The 16,782-nt window shown below is 34.7% G+C and overlaps 2 protein-coding genes and 1 long non-coding RNA gene across 3 annotated transcripts in view; 1 reads left to right on the top strand and 2 right to left on the bottom strand.

The window, feature by feature from the left end:
- LOC133182209 (poly [ADP-ribose] polymerase 1-like) overlaps positions 1–16,782 on the bottom strand; it is a 550,802-nt gene that overhangs the window by 79,833 nt on the left and 454,187 nt on the right. The gene's annotated exons all lie outside the window — the stretch shown is intronic.
- LOC133182217 (COMM domain-containing protein 10-like) overlaps positions 1–16,782 on the top strand; it is a 249,974-nt gene that overhangs the window by 115,505 nt on the left and 117,687 nt on the right. The gene's annotated exons all lie outside the window — the stretch shown is intronic.
- LOC133182221 (uncharacterized) lies at positions 287–8,462 on the bottom strand. Its single transcript, XR_009720524.1, has 3 exons — positions 8,376–8,462; positions 4,662–4,726; positions 287–333 (listed from the first exon to the last, which is right to left on the bottom strand). It is a non-coding gene; the product is annotated as an uncharacterized LOC133182221 (long non-coding RNA).

Genomic DNA, 16,782 nt, shown 5'->3' with positions numbered 1-16,782 from the left:
ACATTAAAAGGAAGATCACTCTCCATGTATAAAACTACCATGGAATTAGAACAGTGTGCAGTGTTCAGAGCTTCCTTGACGATTAAATTACAGCAGTGTAACCTCACTGTTGAAATGTAATAAATATTTACCCCTGAGCCTTAAGGTATAACGCTCATATATGTCGTTTGTTCTTCTGTCTTTGCAAGTGTAATTTCCTTTGTCTTCCCCAAGCATCCCTGTTATCTCCAGTCTATAGTCTTTTCTTCCATAACCGCCGACTGAGATCCTTTCCTTGTCTTTAAATACCATATTACCAAATGTTACCGTTTGTCCTTCTTTCTGCCAAATTGCCTAAAATCATTACAAACATTGTTAAGATAAACAATATCTGACATAATGCCCAAGTCGTTCAAAATTCCAACTCTGTAATTCTTTTATTGTATTCTTGTAAACCTTAATTTGTAGATTATTTTAAAATTATAATGTCATGATTTGTCAACTCCTAAAAATAATGTCCTATTTGACAGTTTTATATCAGCACCATCAAACAATTTTCCAGTTTAACATTGGGCAAAATTAAAAAAATGGGGCATGATGAATTGATTGCATTCTATGTATATCAGTGATATGATCTGCCTTTTTATGCCCTGTAATATTCACCAGCGTAATACTTTCCACGTGTCCAAATGATTTCATGTTCATATATATCTTCATATATATCATACACATATTGACATTGTTTCATAGTATTGCATAGGAATTTACATAATGCTTAATGAAATTAAAATTTATTATACTACCTCTATTGAAGTGTTGACATTGCAAAAAGTTTCATCTGATTTTTTTTATATGAAATCAATGGGAGAACATCAAGAGAAAATTATCGGGAATAGACATTCTCAAAGATATTTGAAATAAATGCACAGTATTTTCTTAAGTTTTCTCAAAGGTTTAACATTTGAAATTGAACTAAAGTAGAACTTTACAACATTAAGTCTACAGTATCTTATATCTAAATATTTTTTTTTTCTTTTTTGTGAAAAAGGTGAACATTTTAAAATGTAGAGATATTAATCGCATATTTTCCCGTTGTTACAAAGAAAAAATATCCTACTTTTAGTAGGGTACGGCACCATCTCCCTGTTTCTACAGGTAGAGATGATTTGATAAACGCATTTCATCAATACTTTTTTTGGTTATGGAGGTAAAATTTTAATATGTTTTATTTAAAAATTCTGTAAAACTAACCTTTAGAAAAACTGTTTATATCACTTGGCTATTTCTGAATAAACTGGTCTTGTAAGAAGGATCTATGTTCGAAAAGTTTTTTTGTGTGAAATTTCTGAAACTTCGATATTATCTTTATTTTCACTTACTCATAAATATTATACATTTATTGCATGATAATGAGGGAGACATGACGATTTTTTCGCTCATGAAAAATCATATTCCCCAAGGGCAACGCCCTCGACATACACGTATGTCAAAAAAATAAATAAATAAATAAAAGGTATTATATAACAAAACATTTATTGACTGCTTTTTCGGGCAAAATGCGTTTTGTCGACCCCTCAAACCAAACTGTTTGCCTTCAGCCTAACGGCCTCAGGCAAACAGTTTGGTTCTTGGGTCCGACAAAACGCATGTTGCCCTCGAACTCATTCAATAAATGTATCATATTACATGTATATTTAAATTAAATCAAGTTAACTTTTAAACTATATACAAACATTACTTCCAGTTTGATATAAATTTTTGCACGCCGGTCCGATATGTGATATGGATATTCGGACCGATCCTTAATATGGGGTATTGTGACGTCACCCATATCACACAGTGCGGAATCGGTGTACTTAATACTAAGTATATGATAAAGTATATGAGAGACGTATCAGCTTCCAGGGCTGACACGGATCCTGTAAGGCTGTTATGGACAAATAGCAAACCTTTTTTTTAGATCAAACCTTTTTAAAAAAAGTACCTCTGATAAAACACTGTTCCTGTTCATATTCTCTGTATTATATACACATCAATTTTTCTCTTTTTTTTTTTTTTTTTTTTTTTGGTAATTTTGCAGAGTGTTGATCCGATTTTCCAGATCACCACACTCTGGTTTTCTGAATCCACATCACCCCTCTCTGAAGCTGATGACGGAGTTCACAGGATGCATGACTTTTTTTCTTACGTATCAAAGAGTCCCTTGAAAATGTTTCTGTTTAATGCATAAAGGCTGGATAATTTTCCCAACAGTTTTCTTTTATTATATTTTGCTAATTATATAGGGTATATAATAAATTTATCATTATAACAGTAACGTAATCCGAATAGCTGTATCATGTCGAGTTGACAAGCGCGGGTCATCATATCAAATGAGACGCGAAGCGTCCAGTTAGATCTGTTAACAAGACGTGATACGGCTCTTCAAATCAACTTGTTGTTATAATTATATATATTTATTTGTGGTATACATGATTTAACAAAACGGTTCATTCACGGGATCATTTCAAAGAATGGAAGCGTATAAGGCGAGGACAATCCTCCGCTCTGAGAAAAGGTATTTCTCAATTTTAAAAGTTTATGAAGAGTTATATTTTTCAAAAACTGTATTGCCAATTTCATCTTTTAAACATTTGTTTCCTTTATTTATTTAATATACATAATTTATTTTTCTCTTATGTTTTTAAGGTATGCGAAAAGATAAAAAAGGAGTTTCACACGATTCGATCCCTCTCCAAAGCTCACGGTTAAGACTGAACGCGTTAACCACTATGCTAAGTCTTGTCATTGATGTGTGTCAGTGTGCTTTAAATAAACAAATTTGTTGAAACATATATTTTTTCCCCCAGAAATGTTCGATTTTCATCTTAAATGGATTCAGATTCAATCAGATTCAATTTTTTTAAAACATAAAGTATTTTTTACTTTTTCTTAGCCGTCATTTAAGCGTTAATGTAGAATGGAGACTTAACCCATTCATATTCAGAAATTATTTTTTATGGCTCCAATAAAGCCATTTTCCTCTCAATCTATTTAACTGTCCACTTTAAAAAGCAATTTTTAAACAATAAGTCATTCAATAAAATACATGAATCAAATGTGTTGAAGATGACATTACTGACAAGCTAATTCAGAGAATTTGTGTCCCCGCTTAGGGAAAAAAGAAGAGCATGCGCAGTTATGGGGGTCCCCCCCCCCCCCCGGATTTGCAGAATTATTAAACGTACATTGTATACATGTATATTGAAGCAAATAAAAAATGCCAATATGGATATAAAGATTTGATTGCTTATTCTTTAATATGTGTATAGAATATTCTTTTTATATAGAATATTTATCCAATCTAATTAAAATTAGACTTGTATTTTCGCTCCTCTACTATACGCTTCAATACAAGTGTATTGAAGTGTATAGTAGAGGAGCGAAAATGCAAGTCTAATTTTAATTAGACTGAATATTTATCACACTGTAATAATGATTTTATAAGAAGTTTGTACACGCCAGATGTCATAACTTTTTCATTTCATATGTTGAATATTACCATTTAGTAAATAAAAAAACATTTCAAAAAAAGGGGGATCGTCTGGGAATTTGAACCCGGGACCTCTCACTTGCTAAGCAAGAATCATACCTCTAGACCTAAGAGGCACTTTATTATACATCAAATTAAATGCAAACATTAGGTCACATATAATGTTTATATTCACATTCGATATTGTCAAAGTTTTACACAATACACGATGTCTAATTTAGCCTTTACTAAACAGTTCTAATAGATGTAATTAGAATATAAAGTCCGCCGACAACCTGTATTATATGTAATAACTATCCACATTTTCCTGTGCTAAAATAGTACCAAGCGACTTTTAATATAATTTTAAAAAAACGGGGCGTGACACTTTGAGAGGGGCGAGAGAGGCCATAGGGAGTTATGGTATAAAATTTCATTGCAAAAGCTCAAAAGCTTCTTGAGATATCGCCCGGAAACCAAAGTGTTAAAACACAGAATTTATGAGTTTATGACCTTGACCTTTGGACCTCAAAATTCAATAGGGTTCTTCTTTAGGCCATAGGGACTTGCTATGTAAAATTTCATTGAGAAAGTTCAAAGGGTTCTCGAAAATGTTACAGACAGACAGAAATACAGATGGACGGACAGACAGACCGAAATTAATATCTCCAACTTTCAGTGAAAGCGGGGGACAACAGAATTTTACTTTGAAACTATAACTTTGAAAATTAAGAAATACATCGTCTCAGAGCGGGGGATTGTCCTCGCCTTGTAACCCCTCTTTCTTTAACAAAGGGTGAATTTATTCCATCCATTTGCAATTGGTGGATTAAAACTACCATTTAATATGTTGTTGAGAAAATATATGCTTTTAAATCGAAATGCAATGTTAATATATGTATATGATAATATTAATCGCTACTAAGTGCGTCTTGTGCCAAAATAAAATGTTGCATAAAATTTATTTTATCCACTTTTCAGCAAGTTGGGATGAAAGATAATTATCATATTTATTAATATTTTGCAATAATGGATATTAAAGTGAGAGAGATACTGTAATAAAGTACTCTTACATAAAGAATGTAAGTTACACGAGGAACAATAACATAATGTCAGTAACTAAATGCGATATGTCTGAGCTTAACTTCCTTTTTAACTTTCTTTTTCTTACCTCTGAAACAGTATTAACAGTGCAGTCCAATCTTATGAATTGGCCCTTCTCATAAGGTTTAACAACTGCAAAGAAATTAGTTACATTAGTGATAAGTTATCTTTCTCTCTCTTTTTCCAAATGTGTTGCATTTTTATATTTTGGACAATTTACATTAAACAGTTAGGATTTTGCACTTTGATTTGGTTAACTTGGTTTTTCATTCATCCAATAGATAGGAAAAGAAATTTTGAATCTCAATGGCTTAAAGGTCCCTTTGCCATTGAGGTGCTGGATCAAGTATGTTTCACAAAAATATAGATATTGCTTTTAAAAACATTTCTTTTTGCATGTATATATCTTGTCTTTAATTGAAATTAATAATAAACTTAATAAAAAATTTTATTTGGTTGAAATATGTGCAGATAACGAACAGTATTCGAGCTCAAAAGTCCATTAAACATTATAAAATAGGAGCAGAGCAAACACGGACCTCTAAGACATCAGAGGTGCGATCAGGTGCCATGGAGGAGTGAGCATCCCCTGCCAACCGGTCACACCCGCCGTGTGCTCCTTGTCATGATCGGGAAATAACGGAAAAATTCGCCGACAATTCAGTGTGTAAATAATGGCCTAACAATTAGTATGAAAAAAGTCAGCATTTGACTTAATGAAAGATTGCATTTACTGACAAGGTCATTGTACTGTATCGACCACCGAACTTACGAAATGATGGCTTTAAACGAGACTGCTGATATTCTTGTTTCATCAACTTCTTTGTCAATAACTTACCTCGTTTTAGAAATTGTTCATACTTGGAGCATGCTCTGGCGTAACGAATCAACTGAGAGATATAAACCCCGTATGCAGGTGATAAGGGTATATTGCTGGGAAGTTGACGATAGAAAAGTTAGTCATCACGTTTATCATAAAGCTTTGTTGTTAGATTACCATTAACGTCTTTTTCTTATAGAAACTCTGTGGTATCTTTTATCTCAAGCTCACCGGAATATATCGTGTCGACATAAGAATGGAAATAGCCATTGTTAATTGACAATACGTCGTCGATACATCTAAATGTCGAGTTGAAGGCCACAGCAAGTGTTTTCTTCTTTCACGTAAAAGATTTTGAACAAATTCTGCTTCATATGAATACAAAAATTGGTCGCTAATAACGGGGCGCAATTGGTACCCATAGGATTTCCAATAGATTGTTGGAAGACCTGGTCTCTAAAAACCACATTAGATATTGTCAATCAGAAACTCGAGCATCTTTTTAATGTCAACTTCAGAGTACTCACAATGAAATTACAATGCATATTGCGTTCAATAGTATAGCAATTTGCATATGAAGGAAATAGAAAACATTGTGCTCAAAGAGCAAATAATTATTAAGGCGAAACCTAAGTTGTTCTATTTATCAACGATCGTATTGTTAACCCCCCCCCCCCTTAAAAATATTATAAAAGATGATGGTCGTATTTTATTTCCTGTTAGCGACGTGACCTAGCAGAATGCCAGGGTTCACCACAAAGCAAACAAACTAAATGCATAGTTATGATGAGGAGGAGTGCCTCTTCCAAATTTGTTCATTTCATGTCCCCAGGGTCAGGGATTCTGGTGTAAGGGCGAGGCTCTAAAGATTATATAGTGAAAATGTATTAATTCTTTGAAAATGTTCTCCTCTGCACCTTGGTACAGGGTGTCCCAGAATATATGATACCATTTGAAATACGTACCTGCCACAAACACATCGCTTGGCCAATTTCCTTGATATATATCTCTAAAAATATTTGAATAAGTACAATTTTTAGCAACAAAATATTCCCAAAAATTCTCACACTTATAAAATTGCAACGTAACAAATTTACATCAACTTTTGCAAAAATGATGAAAATCCAGAAGTTACTACCGAGACAGGCACTGTTGTCTCAAGTTAAGGAATTTTGTGCAATGTCTAGACATTATCATTACACAGATAGAACGTCATTTAAATTCAGATAGAACGTCAATTCAAATTATGTGAATAAAATTGGACAGTATATACAATGTTTATAATGCATTTGTTGTAATTCAATATTCATTACATAAGGTTTTACAGAATCTTGAAATGGTATCATATATTCTGGGACACCCTGTATTAAGCCGATTAACTAAGTACATAGATGTGATGAGGAAGGGTGCCTCTCTCAAAATTGTAAAAGATGCCCCCCTGGTCAGGGGTTCCGTTGGGGACGTATTTATTATATACTGAAAATTAATTAATGCTTTGAAAATCATCTGGCCCTTGTATTAAGCAAAAAAACAAAATACAAAGTTTTGATGAGCAAGGGCGCCTCTTCCAAAATTATGAATTTCACGGCCCCTAGCTGGGTCAAGGGTTCTGGTGTTTGGTCGGGGCTTTATTGTTCATATAGCAAAAATGCATTAATACTTTAAAAATCTGCTTATCTGCCTCTGTGTATTAAGCAAACAGACTAAATTCAATAATATAAATGTAAATGTATAATATAATTAAATGTGCCTTTTATCTGTTTTTTGGTATCTAGGAGGTAAACAGAGTTCAAATTGTAATAAGTGAAGCAAATGAGATTTAGTCCCCTTTGCTAAATTGTGTTAAATAAAGAAATCCTTGTACATAATTTATTCAATAGGTTATTTGGTGGAATGAAAATACAAGAAAAAATGTTATATGTACATAGAAATAAAATAAAAATGAATGTTTTGTTTAAACACTGACATAAGCAAAAGGGCCAGGTGTAATCAGTATGTGTACACTACTTGTTCTGTTGGACAATTGACGACTTATTGCCAGGTATATTCCTGGAAATCAGAGTTGGCAAGAGACTGCAAAAAGGTGGGTTTTATATATCTATATATATCTATATATATATCTACATATATCTATCTATCTATCTATCTATCTATCTATCTATATATATATATGTATGTATATATATATATATATATATATATATATATATATATATATATATATATATATATATATATATATATATATATATATATTCTTCACTTAGGGCAGTTATGTTAGTTTAAGAGTTGTTGTAAAATGTGCTTTATAAGTAAAAATTAAATTCATTACAACGTGTATTGGTAACAATCCTCTAATAAAACTAATGTCCAAATAACTGTATCTCACTTGCATTCTCAATGACCGTGTAGTGTAGGGCAGCGCCGCGAGAATTCCATCGGCATCGAAAGCAAGTTTTTTGACTTGCCTAGATAGCCGAGCGGTCTAGCGCGCTGTTCCTGTACTGCTAGGAGACAGATTCCGTTGGTCGAGAGTTCAACCCCGGGCTGGGGCGGAAGTGGGTATCCTTATAAAAGTGAATTTCTTTGTGCTTTCTATATATATATATATATATATATATATAAAATTCTATGGATCCTTTATAGTTTTGAATTATATTCAAGTGACCATTAAGAACCTTGGACCTCTTGCTTTTTTTTTTTTTAATTTAATTAATTCGTTTGAAGATTTCTTAAATTCGCTACTGCCATTAAGTAATGTTACATGGTCTAGCATAATTATATATCAACATATTCGTTTTTATAAGATCAACAGTTTTTGGAAGTATTTATTCTTCGTTGCATATTCATTGTATTGAACTTGAATTTAAGCCCTTGAGTAAAGTTATGCCATAACAAAACTAGCTGTAAAACTATAATGACAATTGAATCATACAGAACTGAAGCATATAAAGTACAAACCTGGTATCTTTTCACTGTAGATTGAATAAAAGAAAGGAAACATCCACAGATAGCGGTACATAGTTGATATATCCATCACGCCTTTAATTTTTTGTCTGCCTTAATGATTATGAAAAAAGTGTCGTGCATTCTTGTGACTGGTATGAACTTCCTCTTTTTATAACACAGGAAACATGTGCTTTTTACATTGGTACGTGTATAAATCTGAGATCAATTATCAACATTCTGATCACAAAATATGCTTAATAATACAAAATGGCCGCATCGTTTTATAGTTGTTATTCGGTTACTTATCTTACACATTTCACGATATGTAGTCTTACTTTTTTTGCAGAGCAGAGCGACACTTAGGGATCACTTTACCCGGCGTCTGTAGGTCTGTACGTCTGTCACACCTTATATCTCGAGAACTGTAAGAGGTATGGATTTGATATTTTGCACCTACATGTATATTGCTTGGCACTATAGCTTTTGTAAATTACCACGGTAACCGACTTCCTGACCCTTGACCTACAACCTTCTTTTCAAAATAGTTCATAGTGCCGATATACAGCATATGTTTCACATTTAAGAGGTAAATCTATGCTATTTAGCATGTGCACTGTTTATCATAAAATATTATGAAGAAGACCAGTGTTACAATCCACTTGACCTTTGACATACATTGCAAAAAATACCCCGGACAGTTTAATCTTACCTATGGCTTTTGAATTTTGAGAAGCAGAGTTTTGATAATTATTGTTTATGAGCTCATAATACTGTACTTTAAAACTGAATTATACTGAAACGCAAAAGAAATGCAACAAGCAGTAATCTACAAATATTTGAATTCTTTATCCAATAATTTTCAAAAATGAATACAGTAAGGTAAAACACGATTTAAAAACATTAGAGATTTGATAAAAATGTTAAATGATTATCTTTCAACTTTAGAAAGTAACACATGACTGTTAAAACACCCCCACCCGGCCATTCAATTACAGCCTGCAAGACTGCCATGCACAACAATTGCAGCTTGATTTCTACGATGCAGAAGTTTTATCTATCTGAGATCTGAGCGAAAGAAGTATTCTTTGCCATTTTTAAATGCCCGTTTTTCAGATGATAAGGTCGAATTTTCTCTAGCCTAGCGCAGTGTAGTAACCCTTGGACTTTCGGTCCATTGACTGTCATTCATGCTAATGATACGTAAGAGCCTCTTGAGGCGTGATGTAGTGCATATTTGCATCTGCAATGCAATTCTCTATCACCTTTATTTTGAGATTTTCCAGCTAGAGCAATGGAAATGCGTACTTACGACATTTTCAGGAAGCCTTGGCATCGCTTACGGAAAACAAAGGAGAATTTATTTTTCGGAATATTGCTGCATTACTTATGATGAACAGATACAAACCCTTAAAACCCCATATTATTGCCAAATATTTTGTTAAACATGGAATTTTGGATTTCTGTTAAGCGGACTCGAACTTAACTTCCCGTAATGGTATGAAAATCATCCAACCGTTAAATTACCGATATTTACAAAGTTGAAGATGTCCTTACTTTTTAGATGCAAAATTATATCCTATATATAATATTTCCCCCTAAAATAGGATGTTGCGTTTCTTTTGCGTTTTAGTATATATTCAGTTACGACACAAACTTATATTTAAATACTATGAAAATACACGTGTCATTGGGATCGGTATTCTACAATGGATTTTGTAGACTAACAATTGTAGTAAAATATAGACTTTTAAAATTGTTGGAAACACGTATTAATAAAATGACATAAAAAATTATTTCTAATAATTTCAATTTGATTATTCATTTGAGGGTTGAGGATTTTCTTTAATCATCAGATTCTAATGCAATTATATACTATGTTTCTTCGCAGTCCAATAGATGAACCATCATGCTACTAGTAAATAAATATCTGACCACTCTTAGATTTATTTTCTTGCATTTTTAATCATTATGAAGCTACAAAGCAGGCGACACACGCGTTCCTTGTAACACTTTCTGTCACATTTTTCCTTTTGTGTAAAAAAACAATAATTTTTACTTTTTTACTTTTTAGCTCACCTGAGCCAAAGGCTCAAGTGAGCTTTTCTGATCACATTTTGTCCGTCGTCCGTCCGTCCGTCTGTCCGTCTGTCTGTCCGTCTGTCTGTCCGTCCGTCTGTAAACTTTTCACATTTTTGACTTCTTCTCAAGAACCACTGGGCCAATTTTGACCAAACTTGGTACAAAGCATCCTTGGGTAAAGGGGAATTTAAATTGTTAAAATGAAGGGCCAAGTCCCCTCACAAGGGGAGATAATCAAGAGAAGACAAAAATAGGGTGGGGTCATTAAAAAATCTTCTTCTCAAGAACCACAGGGCCAGTAAAGCTGAAACTTATATGGAAGCATCCTGGGATAGTGTAGATTCTAAATTGTTCAAATCATGACCCCCGGGGGTAGGGCGGGCCCACAATGTGGAATCAATGTTTTACGTAGAAATATATAGGAAAAATCTTTAAAAATCTTCTTCTCAAGAACCACTGGGCCAGAAAAGCTGAAACTTATGTGGAAGCATCCTGGGATAGTGTAGATTCTAAATGGTAAAAATCATGACCCCCGGGGGTAGGGCGGGGCCACAATAGGGAATCCAAGTTTTACATTGAAATATATAGGAAAAATCTTTAAAAATCTTCTTCTCAAGAACCACTGGACCAGAAAAGCTGAAACTTATGTGGAAGCATCCTGGGGTAGTGTAGATTCTAAATTGTTCAAATCATGACCCCCGGGGGTAGGGCGGGGCCACAATAGGGAATCCAAGTTTTACATTGAAATATATAGGAAAAATCTTTAAAAATCTTCTTCTCAAGAACCACTGGACCAGAAAAGCTGAAACTTATTTGGAAGCATCCTGGGGTAGTGTAGATTCTTAATTGTTCAAATCATGACCCCCGGGGGTAGGGCGGGGCCACAATAGGGAATCCAAGTTTTACATTGAAATATATAGGAAAAATCTTTAAAAATCTTCTTCTCAAGAACCACTGGGCCAGAAAAGCTGAAACTTATGTGGAAGCATCCTGGGGTAGTGTAGATTCTAAATTGTTCAAATCATGACCCCCGGGGGTAGGGCGGGGCCACAATAGGAAATACAAGTTTTACATTGAAATATATAGGAAAAATCTTTAAAAATCTTCTTCTCAAGAACCACTGGGCCAGAAAAGCTGAAACTTATGTGGAAGCATCCTGGGGTAGTGTAGATTCTAAATTGTTCAAATCATGACCCCCAGGGGTAGGGCGGGGCCACAATAGGAAATACAAGTTTTACATTGAAATATATAGGAAAAATCTTTAAAAATCTTCTTCTCAAGAACCACTTGGCCAGAAAAGCTGAAACTTATGTGGAAGCATCCTCAAGTAGTGTACACTCGAAATTGTTCAAATCATGACCCAGGGGATAAGGCGGGGCCACAATAGGGGGAATCCCAAGTTTTACATTGAAATATATAGGAAAAATCTTTAAAAATCTTCTCAAGAACCACTGGACCAGAAAAACTGAAACTTATGTGGAAGCATCCTGGGGTAGTGTAGATTCTAAATTGTTCAAATCATGGCCCCTGGGGGGAGGGTGGGGCCACAATAGGTATTACAAGGGGGGAGTCTGGTAATGAACAGCATGGCCAAAGTTACTCAGGTGAGCGATGTGGCCCATGGGCCTCTTGTTACACTAATAATGTTTAAAACCAATAAATAAATAAAGGAAAACACACCAGTAATGTTTAAAACCAAGAAATAAATAAAAGAAAACACACCAGTAATGTTTAAAACCAAGAAATAAATAAAGGAAAACACACCAGTTATGTTTAAAACCAATAAATAAATAAAAGAAAACACATTAGTAATGTTATAACCAATAAATAAATAAAAGAAAACACAGTCATTGTACCACAGCGCGTTCAAATACTTGGAAGTCTATCACCTTTTGGGTTGGCTCTGCAAAGGGGCACGGCTGGTTTTTATTTTTGGCAAGGTATGGATTGAACAATGAGCAACATGTAAATAAGCTAAATGTTCAAGTCTGGGCAAGCCTCAGTTTTGTGTCGTTATATGTGACAGCGCCCCAATGTGTCATGACATTTTCAAAGCTAGCTAACTTTAGCATACCATTTTGCGGTAAGTGTTATCTCCCCTTGGATAAAAGAAAAACTTCTACATTATATTACTTTACTTATCATAAATTCAAGGAAATCTGACATTTTGTTGGGCCATGGTATGATGGTAAATGATTAATTAATTCAACATTATATTTGCATATAGTTTCCTATATGGCTACAGGGATTTCTGTTTATTATCTGCCACGGCAGCGGCCGATCTATTTGTAGTTGTGTTAAAAAGTGCACATGCGGGAATGAGACTTTATTAATGAAATATTTTTTAAAAAGTGCTTTTTACCAAGTCTTTTACTATAGTCGAACAATGATTGATCTCGAAAAACCTAAAAACAATACAAATCGGTACACGGAGCATAAAACACGGACCCCTAGAAATTCCAGAGGTGGGATCAGGTGCCCAGGAGGAGTAAGCATCCCCTGTAAACCGGAAAACACTAATGAATTCCTTATGCATGTGATGTATCTAAGAATTCACATTCTGTCCATTTCTCAAGAAGATAGCAGCGAACTCAAATACGGTCCAGAAATGGTTGCCGTTCTCATTGGTGGAACAGTTTACAATGGGTTACGAAATACGGCACTTCGCCAAGAGAAGAGGAAACATGTGATAATGTGACTATATTGAATGAGTGTTCATGCATGAGTTTAATCAAGTATCATTCAAGAGAGTAAAAGGCAAAACAAACTTCAGTCTAAACACTCAGTATCTCAAATTAGATCTACTTCCTTGGAGATCATTTCAGTGAAAAAAGGCTGTGAAAAATTACCTTTCGAGTGAAATAAAATCTTTCAGGCTGGAGATGATCAACGCGAAGGAACTGGACATTCCTAAAGTACCTCAGTGCCTAAAAAGAAGCCTGAAGCATCTGGAAACTGCAGTGGATCGTCATTGTCAATTATCCATGCAGTGAAACTATTTAAGTCTGCACAAATTGTGACAGTGTGTGATGTAGCAACATATTGTAGTGAAAGTTGTTTGTCAAAAGGTTCATTGGGTTGCACATAAGAAATTTTCACTTAATTTTGTAATGCTGTAAATTCATGAACTCAATTTTCTTAAATGTCAAATCAAACTTTATTTCTACAATATGAATGAAATGAAAGTTAATGTACATGACATTGGACCTAGCATTGTAAAACTATTAAGTAAGTCATGAAGTGTTGATGTATTTTTGAATGCGAAACCTGTAAAAACATTTTGAGATACAGGGATCCAAGTTTCACTACTAAAGAAGTCAGTGGTCATGAATAATTGCCAGGAATTGTATGCATATGTAAAGAGTGTCGAAGCATTTTTACAGAGAAATTTTCAGTACTATCTGCTTCTGGCACAGGTATACCTATTGAATGTGTTCTTGTTAGAACAAGGCAGTGCAATTAAGGTGCTTTTTATGATCATCACTGTATCCGATAAGAATGAAATAATTCTGGGGTATATCATACATGACTTCTTACAAACTGTACAAAGTAGTGTTGTAACTGCACTATTAAAATGTACTCTACCTGCCGCTTAGGCTCAGGTCAACGCCCTTTACCGGGAACTGAGGGACACAGGAGATGGGGCACATGGAAGAGTCGAAGTCACAGAAATATCTTTGTACCGAGACAATCATCTGTAGTTGTAAGAATACCATTCAAGAGCAGACAACTTTGGCATGGCACAAAAGGACTGTACATCCCATCTCAGGACTTAAATGCCACAGAAAGTGTTTATTAATATGAAGCCAAATCGCGCTAGCCATGTCAAATTGTCGTTGTCTAGTCCATCCAAAACAGACGCTGTCCTTCCTAGAGGTACACCCTTAGGACACGTTGAAAAGATTTGTTCGTTAATTTATTTTGGAACTGCAGTCTCAAGTGGTGTTCAGACAGTAATAAATTAAGTAAAAGCTGAAAACAATGAAAAGTGGATCCACCAGTTGATTTTACAATAGTTCCCTTACCCCAGACCAGGAAAGGAAAATTAAGGAGTTATTGAGGGAGGAATATGATGCGGAGTATGAGGCATTTACACTTGATGATAATTATATTGAGTGTGGTGTTGACTTGCAGTTGGAATTAGAACTAACGGGATAAAGAACCTGTGCATAGTTCTTACACGACTGTACCGAGGCTTCTTTACCATAGTCAAGGACTATATTGCCAACTTGTCACAAAAACTCTGGATTAGATGATCAACTTTAATACCATACTCGTTATTATTTGTCCGTATGATGAAGAAAGGTGATCACTCCGTCTATGCGTGGACTTTATAAGGTTGAATGCGAAAACTTTCAAAGCCAAAACGTAGTCCACCAGTTCAGGATACACTTGATTCCTTGGAGGGGGGGGGGGTCGTCGTTGTTTTTTTTTACTCATGGATCAAAATGCAAAGCATACCATCAAGTGTTTTTGAAGGAGGAATGCCGAAAGAACAGTTCGTTTGTGACACCATGGGGAAAGTACCAGTGGAATCATATTCCATTTGGGCTCACAGGCGCTCCTGGAATATTCCAAGCATACATGAAAGAATTGTGAGTGTTGCCCTTCCTATTTAGAATTTATCCTAATGTACAGTAACGCTTTTGAATATGTTTCATATTTGAGTGTTTTACTGACTTTAGACGATGATGGCCAATTTAACTAATAACTAAACTATATGACAAATAAGATGACTTCAGCTTTTCCATCGTCCACTTCACTTATTTATGTAGTAATGTTTCAACATCACCTGCTAATGGTGTTTATGTCTCCCAACTGACTCGATACGCAAGAGCATGCTCTGCGTACTATAAATTTGTAAACCGAAGTAAGCAACTGACAAATAAATTGATGTTACATCGATTTAAACAACCCTTTAAAAGTCAGATTTTCGCAAATTCTATGGTCATCATTATAAATACAACTTAGTGTTGGGACGTATTTTGTCTGATATGTTTGATACACTTTGTCATTTCTTTTATCCTAAATTTGACTACGGAGTACTCTGTATAAATGAGCAATACATAGGGCTTACGGCAGGCGTGACCGGTCAACAGGAGATGCTTACTCCTCCTAGGCACCTGATCCCATCTCTGGTGTTTCCAGGGGTCCGCGTTTTCGCCCTGTTCACGATTGGTTTTGTTTACTGTATTTATGAGATTGATCACTGTTCGTTAACTTCACATTTTACACAATAAATCACCTGAAGTGTGTTGCGTTGTATGAAAGAAATGGGATTGAAACTGAAACCTAGTAATTGTCTCATTTTTCAAAAACAAATCAGTTATTTGGATCACTTAGTCACCACTCAGTAGACCCTAATGACCAAGAGGCAGCGTTGAAATTAAAGGATCAGAGATTTCAAATATTTGGAGATGTATGGAAAGTGATTGGCTTTATCAAATATTTCAGAGGTTATACCAAACCTCCTGTAGAGCGAAATCCATCTATGTCTTCCTGAAATATGAAATCGAGTGAGAAACATAAAAAAAACAAAATTCCCGAAATTAGGACAGAAGGGTTCATCAGTGTGGACTACATGGACGACTAAACATAAGAGTATCTTGGAGGATCTCATTGATGTTCTCTTCATCCACCAACGATGGCTTATCCTGATTTCAGCAACCACATACTCTTTACACTGATACATCACAAATGGGCTTGGAGGCTATTCTTTATCATTTACAGGATAATGACAAGATGGATGTTGTTGCTGATGCGTCTAGAACACTGACACCTGCTGAACAAAACTACCACCTTCACTCGGGAAAATTAGAATTCCTAGCACTCAAATGGGTAGTGACAGAGATTTCGTGATTACTTAAAATATGCTACATATTTTGAAGTGTACAGTGACCATAACCCAATATGATATATTTTTTAAGCCTCAAGATTAGACGCTACTCGATATAGGTAGGTTTCCATGTTGGCAGATTCAATATCCACCACAAGCCTTGTATGAAGAATAATTACGCAGATAGACTCAGTCTCGTGTCCCTTGATATCTCCCAAGGAGATGGATGAAAAAGGCGTGCAAAATGCCTATAGCTTCATATATATTATTATATTAATTTTATATGTGTATAAAAATTATATTCGATTTGTGAATTTAGTATATGTATTTAGAGTAAAGTTCTCATTAGTGCAATTTATGAAATCATGATAAACAAAACTTCTCTAAGGAAAATCTCGGCAAAATTTTTTCTGTTATTAAAAAGTTATGTGGTACTTGCGGGGTTCGAACCCTAGCAATGAAAATCCCGAGTATCTTTATCCTTTGAGACCAGCAACTCTTGAT

The sequence above is a fragment of the Saccostrea echinata genome, unplaced genomic scaffold (assembly GCF_033153115.1).
Source record: "Saccostrea echinata isolate AGI-Se365-2 ecotype Australia unplaced genomic scaffold, CSIRO_AGI_Sech_v1 ptg000009l, whole genome shotgun sequence".
Taxonomy (NCBI): Eukaryota; Metazoa; Mollusca; class Bivalvia; order Ostreida; family Ostreidae; genus Saccostrea; species Saccostrea echinata.
Note: the sequence above shows the minus strand (reverse complement) of the source record. Positions and strands in the feature narration are given on the sequence as shown.